Source organism: Epinephelus lanceolatus, chromosome 1, assembly GCF_041903045.1.
Source record: "Epinephelus lanceolatus isolate andai-2023 chromosome 1, ASM4190304v1, whole genome shotgun sequence".
Lineage (NCBI taxonomy): Eukaryota > Metazoa > Chordata > Actinopteri > Perciformes > Serranidae > Epinephelus > Epinephelus lanceolatus.
In genome coordinates this window covers 36,120,453-36,145,978 of record NC_135734.1, presented here as the reverse complement: position 1 = coordinate 36,145,978, position 25,526 = coordinate 36,120,453, and the positions used below count along the sequence as shown (strand labels likewise).

The 25,526-nt window shown below is 42.1% G+C and overlaps 1 long non-coding RNA gene across 1 annotated transcript; it reads right to left on the bottom strand.

Annotated features, from left to right (window-relative positions):
- Positions 1-49: 49 nt before the first annotated feature.
- LOC144464677 (uncharacterized) lies at positions 50-25,526 on the bottom strand. Its single transcript, XR_013492340.1, has 4 exons — positions 25,399-25,526; positions 3,282-3,432; positions 2,523-2,655; positions 50-141 (listed from the first exon to the last, which is right to left on the bottom strand). It is a non-coding gene; the product is annotated as an uncharacterized LOC144464677 (long non-coding RNA).

Genomic DNA, 25,526 nt, shown 5'->3' with positions numbered 1-25,526 from the left:
GGAGATGACGTCATCGGAGGGGGAGTGCAGATTTGCAGATGGATGGAGATGACGTCATCGGAGGGTTGGACTGGGTGAGGTGTAGATGTGGGCGGAGAGACTCAGTGTGGGGGTTCCGTCTCGTGTCCTGATGAGCCCGTGCTGTTAGGAAGCCCCCAAAAGAGTCTGGTTAAGTGAGACTTAGTCTGTCGTGTGCTAGACGGAGATCATTGAGGTTATTGTGGATGTAGGTTTGATAGGCTTGTGAAGACCAGCGGCCGAGGACCTGGATGACTTGGTCTGAAATTCCCAATCTGGTGGCTGAGGAGGCAGCGCCGATGCGGAATGAATGGCACTCGTCAGTGGCTCGTGCGGGCTGAGAAGGAGTGGAGGCAAAAGATGTAGATGGGAAAGGATACTTCTAACTGATCGGTTTTACTCCTACGGAGTGTGAATATGAGTGAGTCGGAAGTGTGAGTGGTGATGTTGGATGGACTGGGATGACGAAAGGATCGTAGACAGATGAGGTTGGAGCAAATTCAGAGCACCTCAGGAATCCAAAGAAAGCGAGTAGAAACATTGATTCCAGTGTTAAGTCGACTGTGGAAGAAATGTAACTGGAGCGCGGAGTGCGTATGCAGCGGTAGAGCAGATCGGAGGTGAGAGGAAGGCGTCTGGCTGTCAGCGCTGGTTCGTGCTTTCATAAGCCTTTGATTAGCATGGTGATGTGAGAGTGCGAGATTGACTGACAAGGGAGGCCGGTGGATAATTTATGGAATAAATTGATACCAGCCAGATATGTTTGTATGCTGGAGGCCCAGATCTTTGTTACAGTGTTACAGTGTGTGATGAAGTTGCACATGGACATGGCGTCCAGAGAGGGAAATGGTAGACGATAAGTGGCGTGGTAATTCTTGAAAGAGTTCCAGCCGGTGAGGTAAGAAGATAGCGTGCTTGGTGCCAAACTGTTAAGGATGGCTTCTTGGGAGGTGCGAGTGAGATTTGCCAGATGAGGATTTAATAGAATATGGTCGCTGAAAACTGTGGGATTGGTGTGGGATGGACATCCGAGTCCGGAGCTGAGCGTCTGAATTTCTGGAAAGAGAAGCGGGAAAGTGGGTCGGCGATGGCGTTGTGGTGACCGGGAATGTGAGACGCACGGAGGATGAATTGATGCTGAGCGGAGATGAGAGTGAGTCTGTGGGTGGATGGCATGATGGCTGGGGAACGGGAACGGCCTTGATTGACGATATCTACTACTGCTGTGTTGTCAGAGTGAATGGTGATGCCTTTTTTAGACCATTCGTGCCCCCAAATTAGAGTGGCGATGATCACAGAATAGCCTACGGCTCGTACAGAGCAGACGAGGGAGAGCGTGACTCTGCGTCGAGGGTAGGGTTGTCAAAAGTATCGATGCTCTGATAAGTATCGATACTCAAACGCTGTATCCGGATACAATACTAATTTACAAAAGTATCGATACTAACAGTGCACGCCGGCTGCAGGAGGATCAGAGCAGCCAGTTTTGGTCAAAAATGATGAAGGAAAAAGCGCTCTTTGGAAATATTTAGTGAAGTGAACACAGCACGCTGCAGACGGCAGGTCCCCTCACTAGCAGCTGAGCAGCTGGTGTCGCCAGCATCAAACTAAAATATAACTCCTAATGTTAATGTGGGAGCTAAGCAGAAAACTTTATCAGTCATGCCCGTCTGTAACATTAATAGATAATGTTAGTTTAACAGGACAACACGATTAGGCTATGTGTGTCTGAAAAGTTATGTTAACTTTAAGGTCACAGATTGAAGCTGAAAAAATGTTTGGTTTCTCCCGTAACCCCTGGTTCTCTGATCACATAGTGAGGTAGAAACAGGATCATCCTGAGCCTACACTACCAACTCTATTTGATCAGCAACGAAAATATAGTGCCAATTCACCAGAAGCACAGAAAATAAACAGGGCTGTAGATAAATACATTTGTATGGACAGATCTAGTTTCTGGTTGATATTTATTTTGGGGGGATTTTTGTTGTTATCATTGATGTTACTGTTCTGATCTTTATTTAGAAAATGACATGCCTCTTAATTTTTGCTGCTGTATCGAAAATGGTATCGAGTATTGAATATTTTCCTGGGTACCCGTAATGAGTTTGAAATTTGTATCGTGACAGCCCTAGTCGAGGGACTCGAGCTCGGAGGGCCGAGCAGCAGCAAACCAACTCCCTCCATAATACCCGCTGAAACCTACAGAGGGAGCCGTGTCCGTGGAGTGGTGAGGCGGGAGTGCGGTGGAGGAGCCATGATAGTGCATGCAGAGGCCGGGTGAGAAGGGGCGCCGCATAAGTGGCAGGAGAGGGAGGAACGAGCTGCAAAAATTTGGCAGTATATTTCTGAATTGAGGACCCCCCCCCAGTACGTCCCCTGATTTAGCTGCTGCAACTGGCCAGCTGCTTGTGCAGCCAAGTGGACGTGGTAACTATAAAAGGGTAGGGAAGTGGTAAGGAGAGACACGTCGGAAAGAGAGTGGAAGGCAGTGAAACACCCACCGGAGGAGCCTGTTGTGCTGCAGGACGGGGCTCCTGTGCTGCGATGCCAGCCGGAACAGGATAGTTGGGAGGTAGGGTAGAGGAAAGGGATGTGAGGATGGAGGATGTGTGTGCACGGGGTGAGAGTGGAGGCCTGCGAGACAGGGAGGAGAAGAAAGCAAATATTGCGCGTGACATATCTGCATCAGAGGGAGCCGTGTCCGTGGAGTGGTGATCTGCATCAGAGGGAGCAGGCACAGGGGGTGAATATATATATATATATATATATATATATATATATATATATATATATATATATATATATATATATATATATATATATATATATATATATATATATATATATAATATATATATATATAATATAATATATATATATATATATATATAATATAATATATATATATATATATATATATATATATATATATATATATATATATATAATATATATATATATATATATATAAATAATATATATATATATATAATATATATATATATATTATATATATATATATATTATAATATATATATATATATATATATATATATATATATATATATATATATATATATATATATATATATATATATATATATATATAATATATATATATATATATATATATATATATATATATATATATATATTATATATATATATATATATATATATATATATATATATATATCTTGGTGGCAGCCCCATGTACCAGGCAAAGACATAATGAAAATGTGCATGTTACATCCACTGACTTTCCTCTGGCCTCTTTTTGGAAGAGAGCTGTCTGTCTCTCACTGTGTTCCAGGTCTGCCATGTCCCTCTCCGAGAGCTTGCTCACCAGACCCAGATGGAATTTGCAGATTTTTTTTCCCCACAGTATGGAGTGGTAATACAGGATGAAATCTGCAGAAAATGTAATATGGCAGACAATATTAATATAAGATAACTTTACTTTATCAATCTGAGGAAAATCTGTGGGCTCAGATTTCCTGTTGGCCTGCTGATCATCCACACATGACCTGCATAGTCCTCAGGAGCTGTATATCATCCCCCAGAACCATGGTTCCTTGCCTCTTGGCCACTGAGATGTTTGTTGGGCTGTGTTTATGATATGTAATAGGTTTTACAATAGCAGCGCACCTTCCTGTAGCTCTGTTCAACGTATCCTCATATAACAGTCTGCATGAAATCCTACAAAAATGCACCGCACAGTTGATGATGATATCCTATGAATTTGTGCCCCATGACTGATGTTACTTCCTTACTACTTTGTTTTATAATTAAAGTAAAGTTACTGTGGTTAGGTTCAGGAAAAGAGACATGGTGAGGACGCACCTTAGAATTCAAGTTTATGAAAGTTCACATGGTTCCGAACACCATACTCCTGGCGAAAATTAAAGGGGAAAGTCCTGTGTTTTGTGACCCATCAACTGCCCCAACCTTCCTCCTAACTAAAGCACTCAGGACCACTTCCTTTTTTACTCCCATCAGCACATTAGCCACATAATTGCAGCTTTCCAAAATACATGGGTTATCCATGAATTAGTGGGTCATTATTATGCGGGATATGTATGAATTTTGGCACATTACTTTTCGTAGGAAAACATACTAACAGTAGAGAACAGCCTGCTCTCGTAACTCATCCTTTGTCTTTGCTGACTAGTTCTTAGGAGTGCCTTATTTACGTCTTCCGTGTTGGTAATCTTAAGGAAGCCTCTTGGGTGCTTTCACACCTGCCCTGTTTGGTTCGGTTCAACCGAACTGAAGTTTGTTTGCCCCCTAAGTGCAGTTTATTTGGGCAGGTGTGAACACAACAATCACACTCGGGTGCTCACCAAAACAACAGGACCGAGACCTTCCTGAAGAGGTGGTCTTGGTCTGGATACAAACAAATTCTGGTGTGGTTCGTTTGTGGTGAGAACGTGTTCTGACCTAGATTCGAACCGACTGCAGTCACATGACACATTGTTTGGGTTAAACATGAGCATGTTACAGTCCTGGAGGATTATTAGTGTGCACCTCCTCCTGTACTGCCTTAATATGCACATTCAGCACATCCAATGCATCAAAACATTGTTTTCTAGTTGGAGCCGCGCCTCGTTTTCAAACTGTATGGTTTGACTAAAATGAACAATGACAGCAATATAGTCCACGATGAGCAGCGCTAAAATCAACCTGCGTAGTTGTCCCTCCATTGTGACATTAGAAAGTGTCACATTTATCTTGCAAGTGTACTCTTCTTCAACGTTTTCTTTACTTCCTGGATTTTTCCCACATGGAAATTCTGACCAATCAAGAGCAGCTTTCTTGCTCAGGCATTTTATCTGGTCCAGCTGAAAATGCTGCTGTGAGAACATGAACCAATTCTTGGCAATTATGCAACTTCGTAACAAAATCAGTCCCTGATTCGGACCAGAGCAAGACAACTCTAGGTCTGAAAGCACTCTTAGAGGTTCTCAGCATTTTATCTTGCTCCATTTTTTCTCCTGTTTTGTGGCCAGTCAGGGAGCTTAGTACTGTCTAGTTGTTTAGTTCTGTAGATCAAGTGAGTTCTTATCTTAGAGGTAGTGTGTGGGTTTTTGGCCTTAGAGACCCTGACACCTTATTAACTTCCTTTTTCTGAGGTTTTAGTTGGTTTATCCCTGTTAGTAATTTGTGTAAATAAATGACATTCATTTTGACACTTAAAATGTTTCATCAGCCATTGTCTTGTCATTTTGGTCCCACGTTTACAAAGGTTTCAAGCAAACTAGTTATGTTACTTCCTGTGTTCCCCTAGATGTTAACTACACTAAAGAGCGTTAACAGTGCCATTTTTTGTAACTTTAAATATATAAAAAGTTTTTGATGTCACCTCATACCATATAAATGACACTGCTGTAATACCTGATGTAAATTTACAATGTCTAACACACATATCTACAGGCATTATGGAAGCTTTCACATCAATATCTGGGAGTTGAATTATGCTACACATAATTCTTTGTGGTCAGTGTAAATACTCAGCCTTCCACCAGCTATGCTCTTTAGCAATTAAAACTGACATATAGAGCACACCTTTATGGTGAAGGTGTTGGAGCTATACAGTGCAGACCACAGATCACTTCATTTTAATAATTCATCTGATGAATAATGGAATATGCATAATCACTTAATAAAGCAGATATTCATGAGCCCTTGGTCTTTTCTGCGTGCCACATGACAGCGAGATGTGTTTTCTTATATCGCAGGACTGTGTACAGATATCAAGGAGGGATCATAGGAATGAAGCTCCTGAGTGCATGATGACTGGATAATACCTGCTTTTCGTCTGCCAAAGTAATGCACAGAGACAGCATGTACCCACTGTAAGCCTCTCTCCCTTTCTTAAATCTAGTTTGACAATATAGACCCTCTCTCATGATATGCAAATGTGCGACATGTAGGAGGATTCACTCTGCGAGATTATTGAAATGTTTCACGGCTGGCTGGTTTGATTCACTGCACATGTAAGCAGCAGAAAGCCATATTTAAATGCAGATTCAAGGGAGCATGAGGCAGAGGAGAAGAATTGATATGAAGAAATAAAATAAATGGAGCTGTAATGCTGCAAAATGCGTCTCTGTATGATTTCAATTAGTCTTAAAAAGCATAAGGTCCAGGTCTTCACTTTATCCCATTACGAACACAACCAAGGATATTTAACCTATGAATTGGCAACAGCTATTAGGGGTGTTTCTTTCTCAAAAAAGAGTAGGAGAGGAGAGAAAGTAGGAAATCAACTATAAATCAAATATCATGTGTGTACTGTACACAGAAGCAGGTCAGCTTTATTCACAAATCATCTCGGATGCATACATATGCTTACATTCCAGCCCTGCCTCGTGTAAGTGGCCCCAAAGGGACCTGCAGAGACGTGTGCTATGTGTGTGTCTTTATGTGTGCGCGCCTGTAGGTATATACAGGAGATGGACAAAAAAAAACAAACAAAAAAAAAAAACACACCGAACAATATACATAGCAACATACCATTTGCCTTCAGCAACTGTTATGGCAGCGGTGTAAGTCCAAGTGTGAAAAGCTGTCATACAAATCTTGAAGCATATGTAGTGAGATATTGGACTATTCGTCACGATGGAAGGGCTGCAGGTTAAAAGCGTTGGAGGAGGTGGAAATCTACTTCACACTGGTGATTTGGGAGGCCATGAAAGGCTGCAGAAATGCTGGTGCCCCTGACAACACATACTGTATGTGAATGGGGGTGTTTTTACCTCGGAACACAAGAAATAATGAGAGAGTGGAGCCTGGTGTTGAACAGCTGGCAGCATACCTTGTGGGCTGAAGCCTGTTTGGATGTAGGAAAAATACTTCATGTTTTACTTATTTTTTTAATTGTTTATTATTGAGCTTTTTATATCGACTTATGTGTCTGTGGCCGCTGGCCTTGGTGCAAGAAGCTTCGAAAGCAGTTCTGTCATAGCATCTTTTGAAAAAGTCAGAATCTTTTTCTTTTCTGTGAATGAATCAGTGCTATGTTCTGTTGTGTGTTCATTTATATGCTTTTTGTAGTTATGTGGATTATGGCAAATATCAATTGTTTCTCTTTATGCTTGTAATTAAGAAAAAAGCTAAATGCTAAACAGGCACATAAATATCAGGTGGATCAGTCCCCAAATTTAAAGCCCTGTTTCCACCAAACGCTTTTGGTATGGTACCTTTGGAACCAAAAGTAGGGGAGATCTGGGTCGATTGTAGCACTTTTTGTTTTTCCACCATTCTACATAAAAAATTACAACTCAGATTGCCAATATTTGTATGCAAGCAACCTACATGTGTCCGGGAACTGCCCATTGGTCTGACAGCCCATTGGTTTGACATCCCATTGTTCCGACCATATTAAACTCATTGTTCCGAAGTCCGTTCCGAAATCATCATGATGCTCTGTGGTTAAGGTCTGGTTAGGTTTAGGCACAAAAAACACTTGGTTAGGGTTAGGAAAAGATCATGGTGTGGGTTAAAATGAAAAAGAAAGTGACAAACACATAAGCTGTGAGTCTGACCGCCTCAAGCCTTTCCCAGCTGACCCACAGCCGGTCGCGGTGCACCATACACCCGCCGTGAGCTGTTCAGCACCACGGACAGTCAGACTAATGGGATGTCGAACCAATGACATGGACCCCATGTGTCCTCCGTCAATACAAACAGCAACGAAGTTCCGCGGATTAATATATCGAGTGTGATCAGGCTGAAAGTGGAAGGTGCACAGTGATACATTTGCCCCGCACACAAGGGACAATTGTAGCGCTCGAGCGGGTCACTTGTAGCGGTTGTCGAAAAAGGCAAAAAACGTTAAGTTAAAACATTTTTCTGGCATATACTTCTCAGTTTTACTTTTATTGCTGTTTTAACTTATACTAGGATGTCCATTAACATCAGGCAAAGGGACTGTCAGTATAAAGTAGCCTTTCAGCAAACGGGTACATTCACATTCGTCACCTGTTGTCAAACGTTTGTTAAATGTGACGGACCTGAAGATGATGCAGAGCACATAATGATTTTTAATCACACATTTTTAACCACACATTAACCATATTTATATAGTCCTACTTATGATTTTTAATATTTTAACTTATTTTTAAAACATTTTAGAATTGTATTCATGTAAATCATGAACTGTAACATTGTTTTTTAACTCATTTTTTTAACTCAATTAGCCTGTAGATCTATTTATAACATCAATTTAAATTTTTAACTTAAGTGTTTAACATTGTATTTATTGAGTTTATATTAACCATGAACTGTAGACTAATGTATTGTTTTTAAAAGGTCCCTTTTCAAAAATAAAGAACAGAAGAACCCTCCAACACAGCCTGCCAGGCTCTATCATACAGGTCTGGGTCTATCTGAGCCCTGGCTGTCTTCCTCACTCTGATCCAGGGCATTTCCCGCAAGCATAATGTCAAAAAACATGAATAATCAACAAGTTAAGGCCCTGTGCTACAACCGTCCCCCCCCCCCCGTCTCCCTGCATTTTAGGCAGGATAACAGAAAAACTAAGCAAGCTTGCTAAATGAATGAATTGCTCATGTTAAGTCTATGGATGGGTCTAACAGATGACATATGTTTGCAGTGTTGTATAAATAAACTATTTGACAAAATGGAAAAACACCTTCGGTGTCGATATTTTATTTAAGGATTCGAAAATGAGTATTTCGCTGATAACTCTGGGAAAATGAGTCGGAATTAAGTGATTCTTCGTACCGGAAGTGGCCATCGGAAGACGATCGGTGTTCCAACTTTCACATTCCGGAGATGCGTGTAACACGAATAAGGGCCCGTGCTACAACTGTCCCCCTGCTACAATCGTACCGGATCTCCCCTAACCCTTCAGACCTAGACCCGAGGTTCACTTAGTGTTTCCACTGCAAACAGTACTTTCATGTGAGCAGGGTTGTTGTCACCCACTGCTCCATCCAGTAGGCCTACTCACTGTATTTCTTCCTTTATCAGTGTGCACCTCGTTTATTGTCCACAGAACGAGGCTGCATGCCGACATTTTCAGAACAAAATAAACCCAGGCTTTGGGGTTTAGTGTTGCTGTAGCCGACAGGAACAACGCTCCGACACATTTCTTTTTCTCTGAGTGAGGATTAGAATATATGCAATTCACATAATCCGGTCAAAATTAATAGATATTTTCAAGCGCATGAAGATCCACTCATTACTAAAGTGTATGTCATCCAAGAGAGACAATAAAAACTTGTCATTTTGAATTTAAGGGGTGCTGATGGATTGGCGTCGTCAACTCATTGAATGACATTACAAATAAATGTTCCACCTTAAAAGTTGCTGGCAGTTGGTCCATTGAATTATTTTTTTTCTCAGTCTACAGCTGCTGTGAGAGGCAGCAAAACATCCTTTATTTTTATAGTTATAGTTTACTAATGTATGTAAAACTCTCCACAGTATGAACAGTGGTTACATGAGCCTCAAAACCAGCCACAACTCAGCCCTGAGCAGAGTGACCATCCTCTATTGACCAATCAACAGACTGCAGTGTTCACAGCTCCACCTTTTAGTACCAGATCTGTGTGCTAGGTACCCCAACAGAGGGGAGACCAAAACTGGGGACGGTATAGAACGGTACCATCCACAACTTTTCACAGTGGAAACGGGAAAAAAAAAGTGTACTGAACTGTACCGTACCATACTGCTCTGTGGAAACAGGGCTTAAAAGGTCCAGTGTCGAGGATTTAAAAAAGGAGTCTAGCAAGGGTACTGTCCATTGTTTTGGCAGCGCAAATTTCCAAAGCTAAGCTGTAAAATCTCCCATTGGACCGAAAGCCCAAAATCAAACAAACCATTGCTCCTTAGTCCCATTTCTGCACACTCCTTGCAGTTAGTCAATCCAATCACCAGAAGAAATGGTTGCATTGTACGTTTCTGTGAACTACAGATACGTTAGATTTGTCAATAAGGTTGTGGTGAATGTGTGGTTAGGTTTAGGCACAAAATCTACTTGGTCATTGTTAGGAAAAGATTGTGCTTTAGTTTAAAAAAAACTTTTTTGGTGGCAAATGCTGCAAAATGCTGCAGATGTCTTGTTGCTTTTCATGGCACAATTACCTCTGGAAATGTGTTTATGTCTTACTCAAAAACACCTAGTTTTGGTGGCACAATCACTGCTAGAAATACTGTTGATGACTCACTAAAAACTTGTTTGTGGTGACACAGACACAGCTGGAAATGCCACCGATGTCTCGCTGGTAAACACTCAGTATTGGTGGCACGAATGCTGCTGGAATTGTTGTTCATGTCTCCCTCAGAGAGATGCTTTTGGTGGCACAGTTGCAGCTGTTTTGGCTAAAAACACCTATGTGGTGTGGCACAAAAGTTGCTGGAAAAACAGGGACAGGTTGGTGAAAATCACCCAGGTTTCACGGCTCAAATGCCACCTGGAAACATTGCGAAGGGTCTGTAAAAACACCCAGGATCAGTGGCTTAAATGCTGCTGAGAAACAAACTAACTGTAGGGAGTGTGTACTGTCGGAGAAATGGGCTTTCGGTCTAATGGGACATTTTTCCAATAATGTAGCTTTGGAATTTGGGGCTGTTGTAACAATGGCATGGCACCATCTAGCTGTGAAATAACAGAGTTGAAACTTCTTTTGTGTTCCAAGCGTATAGGAGAACTATGGGGGCTGACTCAGACAAAAAGATGCAAATAACATGCCTGGCCTTATCTTAAGCCAGTGTTTGATTTGTCCATTCTGGGCTGCTATAAAAAACGACATGGCACACTCTGTTGAAGGGGACCTGCTTTGCATGTAGAAATAAATGTCTTATTTTAAAGTAACAAAAACATGATTCCTATTTTCAGGTGATTACACAAAAAAATGCTATGAATATTTTGCACCATTTCTGCCAGTAGAGGTCCCTTTGATCCCACACACTGGACCTTTATGTCAGGTTGTCTTGAGCACTAACAGAGGTGCCTGTTGTTTTGTTTTGTTTTTCAAAACTGGCATAAATCACAATAAGATGGCAGCTAGAGGCAATCATCTGTGGTTTAATTACTTTCGCTTTGAAATCATTTTCTACGTGGTATTCTGTTACTTTTGCCACGTCTGTATGTAAGCGCCTTGCTCTCTGTGAATGTGCACGTGTGTCTGTTTTTTAACGAGAGCAAGCTAAGGGTGTGTGTGTGTGTGAAGCAGTGGGGCCAAGCGGCGCACTCGAAGAGACCGCCTTTGGGAGCTGCAGTCTCCCTGATGGATGGCCTACCCACTGTACAATGTGTACCCCCATGTAATACCACCAACCCAGCTGCTTCTCACCCATGTTCCACTGGGCTTCTTTGGTGCAAAGTACACTCTCAACTCTAAACCTGGGACGATACCACTTCTGAGTTTAGAGATACTGTATTTACTGCTGCAAAGGTAATAGAAGTGGTACAATAGACTGAAATGCACATTTTTACACATAATGAAACTGTGAACTTCTGACCTTAGTAAATGAAAGAGACCAAAGAGAATGTTAGAAAGCCTATAGACAGTGTGATGTGTTTCCATTGAAACAAGAAAAGGTAGAATTCATGCTTGTTGATGACAGTAGCACTCAGTGTGCATGCTCTCAATCCAGACTGGAACAAAAGATTTCTATGACCCTAAACAGCGGCAGTCACATCCACCCACCACTAATCATTTCTATGTTGATACTGTGGGATTTGCAGTGTGTGCTCCTGAAACCAAATAAGCCTCTATGATTTCCAGCTTGTGTGTGTGCTTGAAGTGATCTCTTACTTGCCTGTACAAGAGATACACAATCTAACTCCATAATCTACAATCTCAAAAAAGCAATAACAAGTATTACAGGCTCCACCAAGGCTGTATTTGTTGGACTGCATTGTCAAGACCTTTACTGCAGGTCCCATATATGACCTACTCATATGTCCACTTCTAAACAAAGTGAAAACTAGAAAATGTTACAATTAATTTGCAGCGACTGCAAAGAAGTGATGAGCCACATGGCCTGTGGTCTGAAAGTAATTAGTCTGCAGCAAACAGGAGACCTGTTAACTACAGAAGTCATTAACATCTTTGATTCATCAAACTTTTACATCCTTATGCTGTGGCATTAAGACTTTAATTTTCCCATTTTGTATACAAAATAGCAAGGCATTGTTTTTACTCTACTTTTACTTTAAAAGTGTAATGTGTCAGTTTAAATCTGTGTCGTTTCCATTCACTAGTGCTGGTTGTTCCAAAGCGTGCATAGCATGCATTTCTAGTATGCACTCAGTAATTTTAATATATCTCTTGCCTCTATTACATGCTTTTATTGTTCATTTTCTTACTCATTTTGCAGATTAATTTTTGGAGGACAGCGTCTGACCACAATGCTGATGCCGTTCAGCTAATTCTAAGTATCAGAGGTAGACACAAGCACCTGCACACACCACAACTAAATCCACAAGGACTGGAGCTACACAGAGCTAACTATGATGTACTATGCCAAAGCCTGTCCAGCTATGGGTAGGAGTGACAAATCACAAACAAGCAAGTGTCACATAATCAAACAAGACTCAAATCTATTGTGACTGGACAGACATTGTTCATATCAGATGGAAAAAGGCTTGGTTTCTATGGAGTTAAGGTGCCGACCATGAACTGCAACATGCACAGTTTGAGTCTGGTGGTTAGGGACCTTTGCTGCATGTTGTTCCCCATTTCTCTCCCCTAGTTTCTTGTCATTTCTCTACAGTATGCTGTCAGATACAGACATAGAATCTCCTAATTTCTCACAGTGCTAAGAAACACTGTTACATGGTGTGGAGATGGAGCTCAAAAAGATCACTCTTCATTCCAGGAAACAGTAACTGATCATCACACAACCAAATCAAGCATCCAACTGAAAACCAGGACTTAAATACAAACTAGTCTGATGAGGGAATGAAGTGCAGGTGGAGAGAAAAGGGTGGGGAAGCTCAGGTGAGGGGAATACAGTGATGAGGCAGAAGGACGGGCAGGGAGCTGATTGGCTGGGAGAAACTCAGGAGCAGGGAAGGACTAATGAGGCTAATACAAGGCAGGTGGGCAGCTGGGTAATTGAGGGAGAGGCACTAATTGGAGGAGTAAGAACAGGTGAGCAAAACTAATCAGGGCAAGTTATGTTGTACGCATGTGGAGTGCGGGGGTAAAACATACCCTAAGAGTTAAAATGACAACGTGCGATAATATGGTCTGTGGGGAGTTAGGAAGATATCCACTCTGTATGCAGTTAAAGATATAATTACTGGCTACTGGGGGAGGCTGAGAGAGGGTAAAGAAACTTAACTTAGTTGAATAATGTACAACTATTTGCTCAGCCTGCATAATATGGGTGTATGTGTCACTATGGGTCTTGCAGGTTAAACAGATACTGGACGAATGTGGCTCGTCTTACCTCTGGCTCACACAAAACTGTAACAACATCAACTGGTTAAAACTAACTGTTGAACACAGGCTAAAAGATCAGCTTATACAAAAGTGGCAAAGTGAGCTGAAAAGTACGACATCATGTGATATAACATATAATATGTTGAAATTTAACAAGAGTTGGAACTGGAAAAGTATTGGTTGCATTAAACAAAAAGTACAGACAGGCTATTTGTAATTTGAGATTAAATAACACCATAATTCCTAAAGTCAATGGAAAATATAAAGGGCTCGGTAGAAACCAGAGGTTCTGCAACCTTGTGTGGGAGATGAGCATCATATTTTGTTTGAATGTCAGAATGTAAGCTTAACAACTTACAGACAGGTATTTGCCAAAGTATTATTTAAACCATTCATCTGTGTTTAAATTAAAGTTGTTATTACAATCGTTTGCAATTGTTTGTACTCCATACCATGTCAAATGGTCGTGAGTCAAATACATGAAATGAAATGAAATGAAATGATGCTTAACATACCGGCAGAAATTAGTTTCCTCTGTGGGGTGGCTGGGCTCAGCCTTGGGGATAGGGTAAGGAGCTTGGACATCCGGAGGGAGCTCGGAGTAGAGCCGCTGCTCCTTTGCGTCAAAAGGGGTCAGTTGAGGTGGTTCAAGCATCTGATCAGGATGCTTCCTGGGCGCCTCGTGCTGGAGGTGTTCCAGGCCTCCCACTGGTAGGAGGCCCCGGGGCAGACCCAGAACACACTGGAGGGATTACATATCTCACCTGGCCTGGGAACGCCTTGGGGTGCCCGAGGAGGAGCTGGAAAGTGTTGCTGGGGAGAGGGACGTCTGGGGTTCTTTGCTCGGCCTGCTGCCCCCGTGACCTGGCCCCGGACATTCTCGGAACCCATCGGCTGTATTCGGCGTTTGACTTCCGGCAGACGGCAATACAGCCTCTGGGGGCAGACCCCTGATTTTTTGGCATTCCGGTTTGATTTGGGCGGAGGAGGCAAATTTCCGTTTCCGACTTCCGTTTATATGTAAGTAAATATGCTGAACCATGGCGATGGATTCAGAGTTTGCAGTGACACCAATTATGTTCCGCCTCGTTAGTTCACCGCATGGACCGTTTAACCTGGCAACACTTGCAGCCGGCTTAAACATGATTGGTCAATATCACGCGGACTACAAACAGCCTACAACCGGAAACCAGGGCTCTTCCGCTCTTCTTCCGGAGGCAAGATCTCTGGGGTTTGCCTACAGACTCTACATTCACTGAATGTTGAGTCTGTATATAGAGACTAGGCCCCGGATAAGCGGATGAAAATGGATGGATGGACACCTGTATTACTTACATGACATAAAATTTGTCACTGAAAAATCACCTTTTATCTTTTTTTAATTTGTCGCTTAGCAGCAGCAATGATCCATTTATATCCACATTCTATTGGAGTACTGATATCTTTAAACAGATTGCCGATATATTTGCAGAATCTGCAGGTAATGGGACAAGATTTTGGTATTGGAAGTGTTCTGGTTTGTGCTTGTAGTTTGTGACTAATCATGTTTGAGTGTCAGGTAAACAGTCCATGTGGAGAGGCAGAACGTATTGGCCGAAATGCAATCTTATAACCCATCAGCCATTATCTAACAGTTTAGCTTTATACAAGTTTATTTAAGATTGATCTGCATTCAGTAGATGTTTTTATAGACATTGGCCAAAAAGACTGCAGGACTGAAGAGGAAATCTTGGCCTGGATCTCCAGAAATGTTGGTCTTTGATCCCAAAGGGTTACCATTGACAAACCAATAACCAATAGACGCTGACTGTGGGACCTGAGCTACTCCTGAATCTTTCAAGAGGGTCTCAGCTTCAGAGCCTCTGCAAAGCAGGCCAGTACAAAATACAAGAAGACAAGTGGGAGGAAGGCTAAAGGTAACGGATGGCAGATGAGTGGATATTGCACGTCCACAGAGGTCGAGAGTGTTTGTTCAATGCATATAATTACCTGTTCTTGAGGGAAAATGCAATGAATGAACACCACTGTATCGAAACTGTACTTCAAAGATATACTGCTAATGGGTTTCATTGAGGTGTTGTGTGATGGTACTGTGGGTGGTATTTGTGCCTAGGATGTTGCTGAAATGTTTGAATAGACCTAGCAGTTTATTCATAGTGATGAGCTGTCTGTGGTCAAGGGCAACGGCGGTGATAGAGGTATACCACTCTCCACAGCATTATTCTTATCTTGTCTCCACTGGGAAGTGTTTATTAACTTGATGAATACAGCCCTCAGTCTTCCAATCCCTCTTGTTCTCATTTTATGAATTGCAGTGCTATTCTATTAATCTTTTTATTTTTTTTTAGCATTTTGATTTTGTGCATCACTTGACTTTCAAGGAGACAGAGATCAGTGTTTATGAAAAGTTCTGTCATGACAAAGAAGCCAGATGTCCTATGAGTCACTGGAAATGGGACTGTCAGAACATTGAATTGGGGTCCAGGGTTCGTCATCTGATGTACGTTCAGTGTTGTGGCTGACATTACTGGGCACAGTGCACCTCACTTTTCCTTTATGTGGGAATTTAGGTAGAATTTATCAACATTGTGAGAAAGGCTCTGTGTTTGTCTTAACTATATAATGACAACAACTCTGTCTGTGGGTGTGGGTGTGGGCTGGTCTGTTGCAAGTTTTTCTCCTCACTGACTGGGTCAATCCATGTGAAATGTGGCACAGTGGTAGAGGGTCATGGGAGGATGCGAATGAGGCAATATTACATCAATTGGCCAAAGGGGGGTGCCATAGCAACTGATTGAAATTGCAAACTTTGAATGGGCATATCTCATGCCCCGTATGTCGTAGAGACATGAAACTTTGCACAAAGATACTCGGTGAACATAATCTAGGGACCAATATCTAAAGTTCCCTCTTGGCAAAAGCTGGAAAACTTACTAAAACTGAGCTTCTATAAGGCAATGAATATTGCGGAGGGCGTGACAAAGTGGTGACAAAGCTACGAATGGGTATGGACTAGTGTTTCTGAATAAATAAAAAACACATATAGATTAAGTACAATTACCTAAATACTGTAATTATCATTTTGAGGAACTTGTACTTTGCTTGAGTATTTCCTTTTTGCGCTACTCAATACTTACTTTATTTCTTAGGAAAATTACATTTTACACCCAGTGTTTAGCTACTTGGAAATGTAGCGAGCTAAGGTACAAGTTACTTTACAACAAAATGAAGTTTCACTATATTAAAGCTACCCCCAGAGAAATGTAGCAAGCTAAGCTACGAGAAAATGGCATAAGTAGCTCACCACTTGCAAAGCTACTTTTATTAATGTATGTATATATTTTACTTTGTCAAATCAGCGTTATCTCAGCCCTAAGAAACAATGTCAGCCAAACAAACCTACATGTATGTTACAGATTACATACAAAACATATAACTTAAATCACCCAAGATATTAAGTAGTTAAACTAATTCCACCCCCTGACGCAGAAGTAATAGTCCAAAAATAATACTATTTGCCAAAATTACTTCGTCATGTGATACACCTCGTGGTGCAACCTGGACACATCGTCAGTGATGAACCCCGGGTCATCGGGTGTTTCTGGTCTTTACTTCAGGCACCCTCATCAGGCCGTGTCCAGGTAGCTCACTTCAATTCAATTCAATTTCAATTCAATTCAATTTTATTTATAAAGCCCAATATCACAAATCACAATTTGCCTCACAGGGCTTTACAGCATACGACATCCCTCTGTCCTTAAGACCCTCACAGCGGATAAGGAAAAACTCCCCAAAAAAAACCCCTTTAACGGGGAAAAAAAACGGTAGAAACCTCAGGAAGAGCAACTGAGGAGGGATCCCTCTTCCAGGACGGACAGACGTGCAATAGATGTCGTACAGAACAGATCAGCATAATAAATTAACAGTAATCCATATGACACAATGAGACAGAGAGAGAGAGAGAGAGAGAGAGAGAGAGAGAGAGATGCAGGTAATGACAGTAGCTTACAACAACATTAATGAAAGTAATAATATTATAGTTATAGTTCTGGCTACTGTGGTACAATATGTTGAAAGTATGTATTAATATCTGACAGTATACTTGTGTGACAATAGTCATATGTGTATAATAACAGTAGAAGTATGACTAATGACTAATGATGGCAGCAGCAGCAGGAGGCATCTGGCAGGACCACGGCAGCAGCACAACCACACACGTCACGCTGTCCAGGCACCGCTGCGGTATGAGTTATTCTGAGAGACAGTGGAGCACAAAGGCTCCGGAGAAGAAGCCGAGTTAGTGACATCCAGAATGGCCGAGTTAGCAAGATGCAGTAATAGGATGAGAGTGAGAGAGAGTGAGAGAGAGAGAGAGAGAGAGAGAGAGAGAGGGAGAGAGAGGGAGAGAGAGGGAGCCCGGTGTATTATAGGGGGGTCCTCTGGCAGACTAGGCCTAAGTCAGCCTAACTAGGGGCTGGTACAGGGCAAGCCTGAGCCAGCCCTAACTATAAGCTTTATCAAAGAGGAAAGTCTTAAGTCTAGTCTTAAATGTGGAGACGGTGTCTGCCTCCCGGACCGTAACAGGAAGATGATTCCACAGGAGAGGAGCCTGATAGCTGAAGGCTCTGGCTCCTGATCTGCTTTTGGAGACTTTAGGGACCACGAGTAACCCTGCGTTCTCAGAGCGCAGTGTTCTGGTGGGATAATATGGCACTATGAGCTCTCTAAGATATGACGGAGCTTGACCATTTAGAGCTTTATAAGTTAACAGTAGGATTTTAAATTCAATTCTGGATTTTACAGGGAGCCAGTGCAGAGAAGCTAAAACAGGAGAAATATGATCTCGTTTCTTAGTTCCTGTTAGTACACGAGCTGCTGCATTCTGAATTAGCTGGAGAGTTTTTAAGGACTTACTAGAGCTACCTGATAATAGAGAGTTACAGTAATCCAGCCTTGAGGTAACAAAAGCGTGGACCAATTTCAACCACTTCACCACTCATCACCCCTGTTAATCGAAAGCCAACGGGAAGCCTTTTCAGCAGCTTCCAAGATGTTCTTGATGGCTCTTTGTTGTTGCTGTGCGCAGATCCCTTAGAGTCCAAGGACCAGGGGCGGGGCTAGGGGGTGGCTACTTGGGCTCAAGCCCCAGATGTTTTCTGAAAAGCCCCAAATGTGAATTTTACTTTGGAAAAAAAGTGAGTAACATGCAGTACCGGAGTCCAACAGAGAGGCAGCAGTGGTGGGAAAGTAGCCTGCGTACTGCGTAGCCTGCCTGGGCCTGCCCTGAAGAAGTGTTTCCTTGTTTATTATTCTCCAGGGTAATATTCCTTTTCCATGACCGTGGGTGAAAGCAAAGCACTTCCAATTCAAAGCCGGCGCCACGAGCTGTTTGAGGTTAATGAATCTTATTTGAAAGGTGTCTGACGGCGTTACTTTGCTGGTTTGCTAACGTTAGCTGGCTGTACGTTGTGTTATGATGAAAATGAAAGATAGCAAGGTAATGTTAATGTTACGTTACATTTTAAGAATCCAAACAAGCCAGGATAATAATTCTAAAAATAGTTCAATATTCAATATTATGAATGCCATCATGAACAATGACAGGCACCCACCCCATGCATTAGAGGTTTTTAGGAAGAGCACACATAGTGACAGGCTTATCCCACCAAAACGCAAGGAGGTACAGAAAGTTTTTTCTGCCTGCTGCCGTAAGGCTTTTTAATGATCAGTAGTGTGCAATAATCTGATCTTATCCCCTGATGTGCAATTATCTTAACATACTTTTAACTTATTTAACACTGATGCCTTCTTTATTTTATTCTTGAATCTATTTGTGACTTATTTGCTTTTATTTAGGTGGTGGTAATTTGAAGGTTGTGGTGTTGCAGCAAAAACAAAAACACCAATGTTTCGCACACACTAATGCGCACGCATTTCATTCACCATCTGGGCTAAGCCCCGGATGTCCTACAATCCTACATCCGCCTCTGCCAAGGACCCGGTGTAGAGATCATTCTGCGAAGCCTCTGCAGCCCACTTCAACAGGCTCACAGCGGGCCTTCCACCCCTGCCTTCGACACTCTGCCACCAGAGATGCAAATTTGGCTGTCTTTCTCTCTTGAGCCTCTTCCATCCTGTCTTCCCAGGGGACCGTTAACTCCAGCAACACCACTTGCTTGGTTGCCTCAGACATCAAGAACGTATCAGGCCTGAGTGTGGTGGCTGTGATTCTTATAATATGAGACAATGATGTGTCTGTACCTTCTTACTGACAAAGATGACACGTATTCAAACTATGGTCAAATAGAGGTGGAAAGTAATCAGAAGAAATGTCACAGAGGTGTAACTCATGTAAAGGACGTAAAGAGGGTAAAAATAGGTCCACAGATCACAACACATCTACTTGGTTCAGAATTTGTGCACAACATAGGACGGAAAAGAAGAAGATTTCAGTTTGATCTGCTTTGACAAAACCACAGTGAAAGGTTTGTCACTTTCACTTCTAATTGAGGAAAATGCTCCGCACCTGTCGAAGCAAGTTAGCTTACAGAGACAGATGTTGCTAGGCGATGTGTGTGAAGAACAACGTTACATGGTGAACTTCCACATCATTGTCTAACTGTGAAATGTGGTTATTGTTAACTGCCTTAGTGAACATTAATTAGACTGAGGCTGCTGTACTGTGTGGGTTAATGAGGAAGGATAAAAAAAAAATAAAAAAAAGATGCGAAGCTGCCTTTTCAGTAAAAGAAACTTTTTCACATTTGTAGTTTGCTGTAGATAATGAACTCTATTTATGACCACATGTGTGATGACCAAAGGTAAAGCACTTTTTCTTTCACTTTAACATTAATAGGGATGAAGTTTAGCTGGGGAGAGCTGTCAATTGTTTTGACTGTCACTTAATCTTTTCTTTTGTTTAAAGACCATTGTGTTTTATAGTTGTTAAGGCAGGTACAGCTGAATGTGTCATTTTTTTCCCAAACAATGGGTTATGTTGTTGTAGTTGCATGTAATGTTGCATAATACATTGGCTCTAGTATAATGTTGTATAACAAATGAAAACAACTACAAAAACTAATTTTGAGTTCTGAATATAAATGTAGGTCAGGTCTTGTAAGCAAATAAGATCTGCTTCAGAAGATTAAATTATTCTTTTACTTCACTGCAGGACCAGAAGACAACCAGACCAACAATCACACACACACACGCACACGCACACGCACACACACACACACACACACATAGAGAAACAAACAAACAACAGTAGTCATTGTGGGAGGGAGAGGCATAACAGTAAGACTATAGCCAATATTTATCAATCATCAGCAATACAGAAAATGTTTAAGACAGTGGAGGGGACCCAACATTTGTTTGGTATCAAAGGGCCCATTTATTACTTCCATCCATCCATCCATCCATCCATCCCTTTATCTAGGGGCCCAGTCGCTGGGTCAACAGGCCAAATGTTGTACTCCAGATGTCCCTCTCTCCAGCAATGCTTTCCAGCTCCTCCTGGAGGATCCCGAGGCGTTTCCAGGCCAGATGAGAGGCATAATCCCTCCACCGTGTTCTGGGTCTACCCCGGGGCCTTCTACCAGATTGACATGCCTGGAAAACCTCTAACTGGAGGTAGGGCTGGGCGGTATACCGGTTCGTACTGAAAACCGGTATTTATTTTCGTTATGATATGAATTTTTCATGTACCGCAATACCGGTGAATAGCCCAAACAACGTCCGGAACGTGCGCGGCAGGAAAGTGTTTCAGCGGGGACCCATTTCACCGCTGCACACCACAGGCGTGCTAGAGCCAGCGAGAGTGAGAGCATTAAGAAAAGTCTAGAGGTGAGAATGGCTGCCAGAGAGAGTCCTGAAAGCGAAGCAACTGTACACGTTGCTGAAGAAGAACACGATGACCCAGAAGAACTCATACCAAAAAGAGCAGTGTTTCCCCTGTATGCAACTAGCAGCGGCACACCACCGTTTACAATTTTGCCTCGATGCGCGCGCACACACACACACACACACAGACACACAGACACGTGCGTGCACGCACACACACACACACAGGTGAGCACACTAGAGTGGAACCTGTGTCTGAGACAATTATAACTGAGCATAGCACTAATGGAGCGGAGCCTGTGTTGCGTTCAGGCGTTGTCATGTAAATAACAAATTCCAGCACTTGAACAGGCCATAGCACAACACAGCAGCATGTCAAGTGGGCCAAACCCGAGCAAAACACCGGCAAATACCATGAAACCGAACTGGTCCCTTTCGAGTCCTGGCTGAGCCCAGCCACCCTGCAGAGGAACTCCTTTTAGCCCATGATGGATTGTCTGATTTTTTTATTTTATTTTTTTTTATTTTGTGTCATGTGCCCAACCCTCATGGGTTTACAAGACACCCTTACAGTGACATTGTGGTAACAATCCAAAGTACATGTTATTCAACTTCTCAGTCCAGAAACAGAATACTCTGCCTTCTATCCAAGTTCTGGCAAGTTTGGGTCTCTACCCGAAGCTCATGACCATAGGAGAGGGTCGGAACATAGATGAACCAGTCAGCTGAGAGCTTTGCCTTCTGGCTTAGCTCCCTCTTCAACACGAAAGTCTGGCACAATGTCCATAAGGGTGCTGACGCCGTGCCAAACCACCTGTCCACAACAAGACCCCAACACACTTGAACTCCTTTGCTTGGAGCAGTAACTCTCTCCCAACCCAGAAGAGATAATCCACCGTTTTCTGGCTGAAAACCATCTCAGAATTGAAGGTACTGACTTGCTTTTTCAAAATATTTGGTAACTTACTTGCTTGATGGTCATATTCACTCTGAAGTTTACAGCTGAGCAAAATACCTGTGATTCGAGTATTCCGTTTATGGTTACTAGACTCAGTTCCTTTGTTCCGTTGAACTTGCTGTGAGGTGCAATTTCCCACAAGTGGGTGACAGAATGGTTGTTGTGTCACTGAATAGAAACGGCCTCCAAAATTGAAATGTTTGATTTGTAAAATGTTTGGAAAAGAAATTCAAAAAATGACACACTGCACTGAGATCTAAACATTTCTGATGTTTGTATGAGGATTCATTTTTCTAAAGCTTGACAAATACAGGCTCCAATCATGCCGACCCTGTGCACTTAATTCAGTGTAAACCACAAGATGTCAACTAAGCAAGACGCAACATTAAAACTTGCCACAGCATCACTGAATGCTCTTTTGCAGGCTTTTTCCAAGTCTGCCTACAGCTTCACAGATATGTGAAGTGTTGCACTGAAGTTTTTTTTAATGCCAATATACTTTAAAATCAAGTCACATAAGTCAAGTATTTTCTCCAGCATTTCCAGCCTGATATTCTGAAAAGCTCCTTTGAACTATCATGGAGGCTCCTTTTGAAACAGTTTCAGTGCTCGTGACTGATGTTTCCGTTTCCTGACTAAGACCACATACTGTATCTCTGTTGCCCTGCCTTTAGAATAATTTAATTCCCACAACCTCACTTTGCGGGGAGTGCATTGCTCAAGTCTTAAAATATCTAATCAGAGCTTGACAAAGTGGGAGGGGGAGAGAGTGCAAAAGGAATGAAATCTAATTCATTAAAGTCACTGACCCAAATAGAATTAACCAGTGGCCCAGAGTAACCAAGTATGCGTGAACCTTCAAATATTAGCAAGGTGCTCAGTACTCTAAAAGGTGGCATAAGGGGAAAAGGTTGAAACAGCTCAACGGTGTTCTAGGTCATGAATCAGAATAATAATGGTTTTGTCCTTTTAACTTGACTTTGCAACTTGTGGAATGCTGAAAAGCAACAATCTCTGGGTAAATGATGGACTGTCGAGGGTGGGAAATTGCAGTGCAACTTCCCTGGATAAATTCTTGATCAAGTGTCAACTGTGATGTATAGCAACATGGGCTAACATGCTAATATTGGACCATGTGCGGATGTAATTGGCTGTGAGGCTATTAAAACATACCCTGGGTAAAATAAGCCCATCTAATGCACACAGTAACACACAAGAGAGTGCCAACTACAAGTAAATGACAAATGAACTGCGGAACATATTTGGACTAACAGGCTGAAGTGGTGCTAAAGTACATTAATTTTCATTTAATCAACTCAAAATTTGTCCAAAAGCGTATTATTCATTTACCTGTTATGCATAAGTCATTCCCTCATCAAGACCACTCAGTTAAAACACTGCAGCTTGCTTATCACCATGAAAAAATACGAGTTAGGATCCATATCATGTGGGAATATGAACCATTTATAACTTTTACACTGCTATTATTTTGGATATGATAACACTGTGTATCAGCCTCTCTCTCTGTCTTTCCACTGCTCCCTCTGCGTGTTAATTGATGACCTTGGCGTGTCTGTCTTCTTAGCCACTGACTGATCAGCGTAATCGGCGAGATCATTATTAGTGAGATCAGTAGCTCCTCCACTCCCATTCACCGCTATTCATCACATCAAGACTTAATTGGATTGCTAATTGATGTGTAGAAAACCATGTAATTGCACTAAAAGGCACTTTCTGCTAGCCTGCCATGCAGGAGGGGGGCAGAGTATGCTCAAGCTGTCCGACATACAGTCTACCCAACGGGGTCAAACATGTGACATGTCTGATCATGTGAAACATGAGCCCCATCAAAAGGTGTAACAGTGTTTACTGTGCTATCGCGGCGTACCACGCAGCCAGAAAGGAAGCACATCTGTGTAAACATTCATCCAAACACGCACAGTGGTTGTCCTCTAAATTTGAAAGGCAAAATATAAATATATATTTTCTCCGCCTCCTGACACTCAGCACTTAAAACCAAAAGGGTGCTGCACTGTCGTCTGTGAGAATTATACCAGCTAACTGATGGCATGCAGTTTAAATTAACATGGTCGATCAACCACGTAATGGACCACAATGAGACGCCATTCAGGCTGGAACTAAAGGATCCTTGATGTGGCAGCTAGATAAAACAGAAATCTAATCTCAATTAAGAACAAGTCCTCTTCATTAAAGTCATTACTGTGTTCTCATGGCCCCACTGGAACCACCCCAGACACTGAGGAAAAATCTACAGCACTCGGTTTGAATGTTTTTCCTTTCTTTCTCTTCTGCCCTTCCCTCTTTCCTTCTGTCGAACACAGATTGTAGTGTGTTTGTGCAGCTTACTACAGGGAGTGATTTAGCATTCAATTCATCTCTTTTTTTTACTATTCAATTCCCTTTTCAAACATCTGGCTGGTTTCATACTTTGCTCTGTCCCCTCTGTGACTCCTTATATCTCTTGCACAGAGATAGTTGCAATCACCTCTGGTTCAAAGTCTGTTAGAGGTTTCAGAAGTTTTCCAAAAATGATAAGCTGAATAATACATTCTGTCATATGTTCCCTGTTGGCATTTAAATGTTTATGCATGACTCTTAAACACATTGTTGTTTGTGCACCAATGCTCCATGGGAAGTCGGTTTTCTGTTTTTTAATCTTATCTCAGCGTGAAGCGACACGTGACGCTATAGTGATACATTATGTAGGCTTTAGGTCAGCATGTGGTGGCAGTTAAAGCTGTGCATTGACATAAGCAGTGGCATGATGCCAGGTGACATGCACCTGGCATTTACCTGGCATCATCCCCTGCTGGCAGCTAATTTGGTTTTAAAATAGGCTTTCTTTCTGCCTCACACACAAACAGTGATGCATTTCACACTCACGTTGGTGTGAAACAAACACAAAAGGGGGTCCTAACTAGACCTAGCTGGAATTACTACTGTGCTGTTACAGTCGCAGCCAACACCCTCCTGTGTGTCTAACCCTTTTAGGGGCTGTACATATGTTGCTTCTTTAACTGCTTGGAAAACACGAGGTCAGGTGCTGGGTGCTACTCACGTGTCTGTCAAGAGCCCGTTTGCGTCTGAGGTTGCTAAGCAACCTAAAGAGGCACAGTATCATGGCCTATTTACCTGAAATCCTGAGTGCAGAGCTGCATTCTTCTTCCAGGCGCTGTTTGTGTGTAGGCCTATTGTCTGTGGGATAAATGTAAAGCTCTGGTAGCCCTGCACTACAATAATCAGATTCTTCTCCATATTTA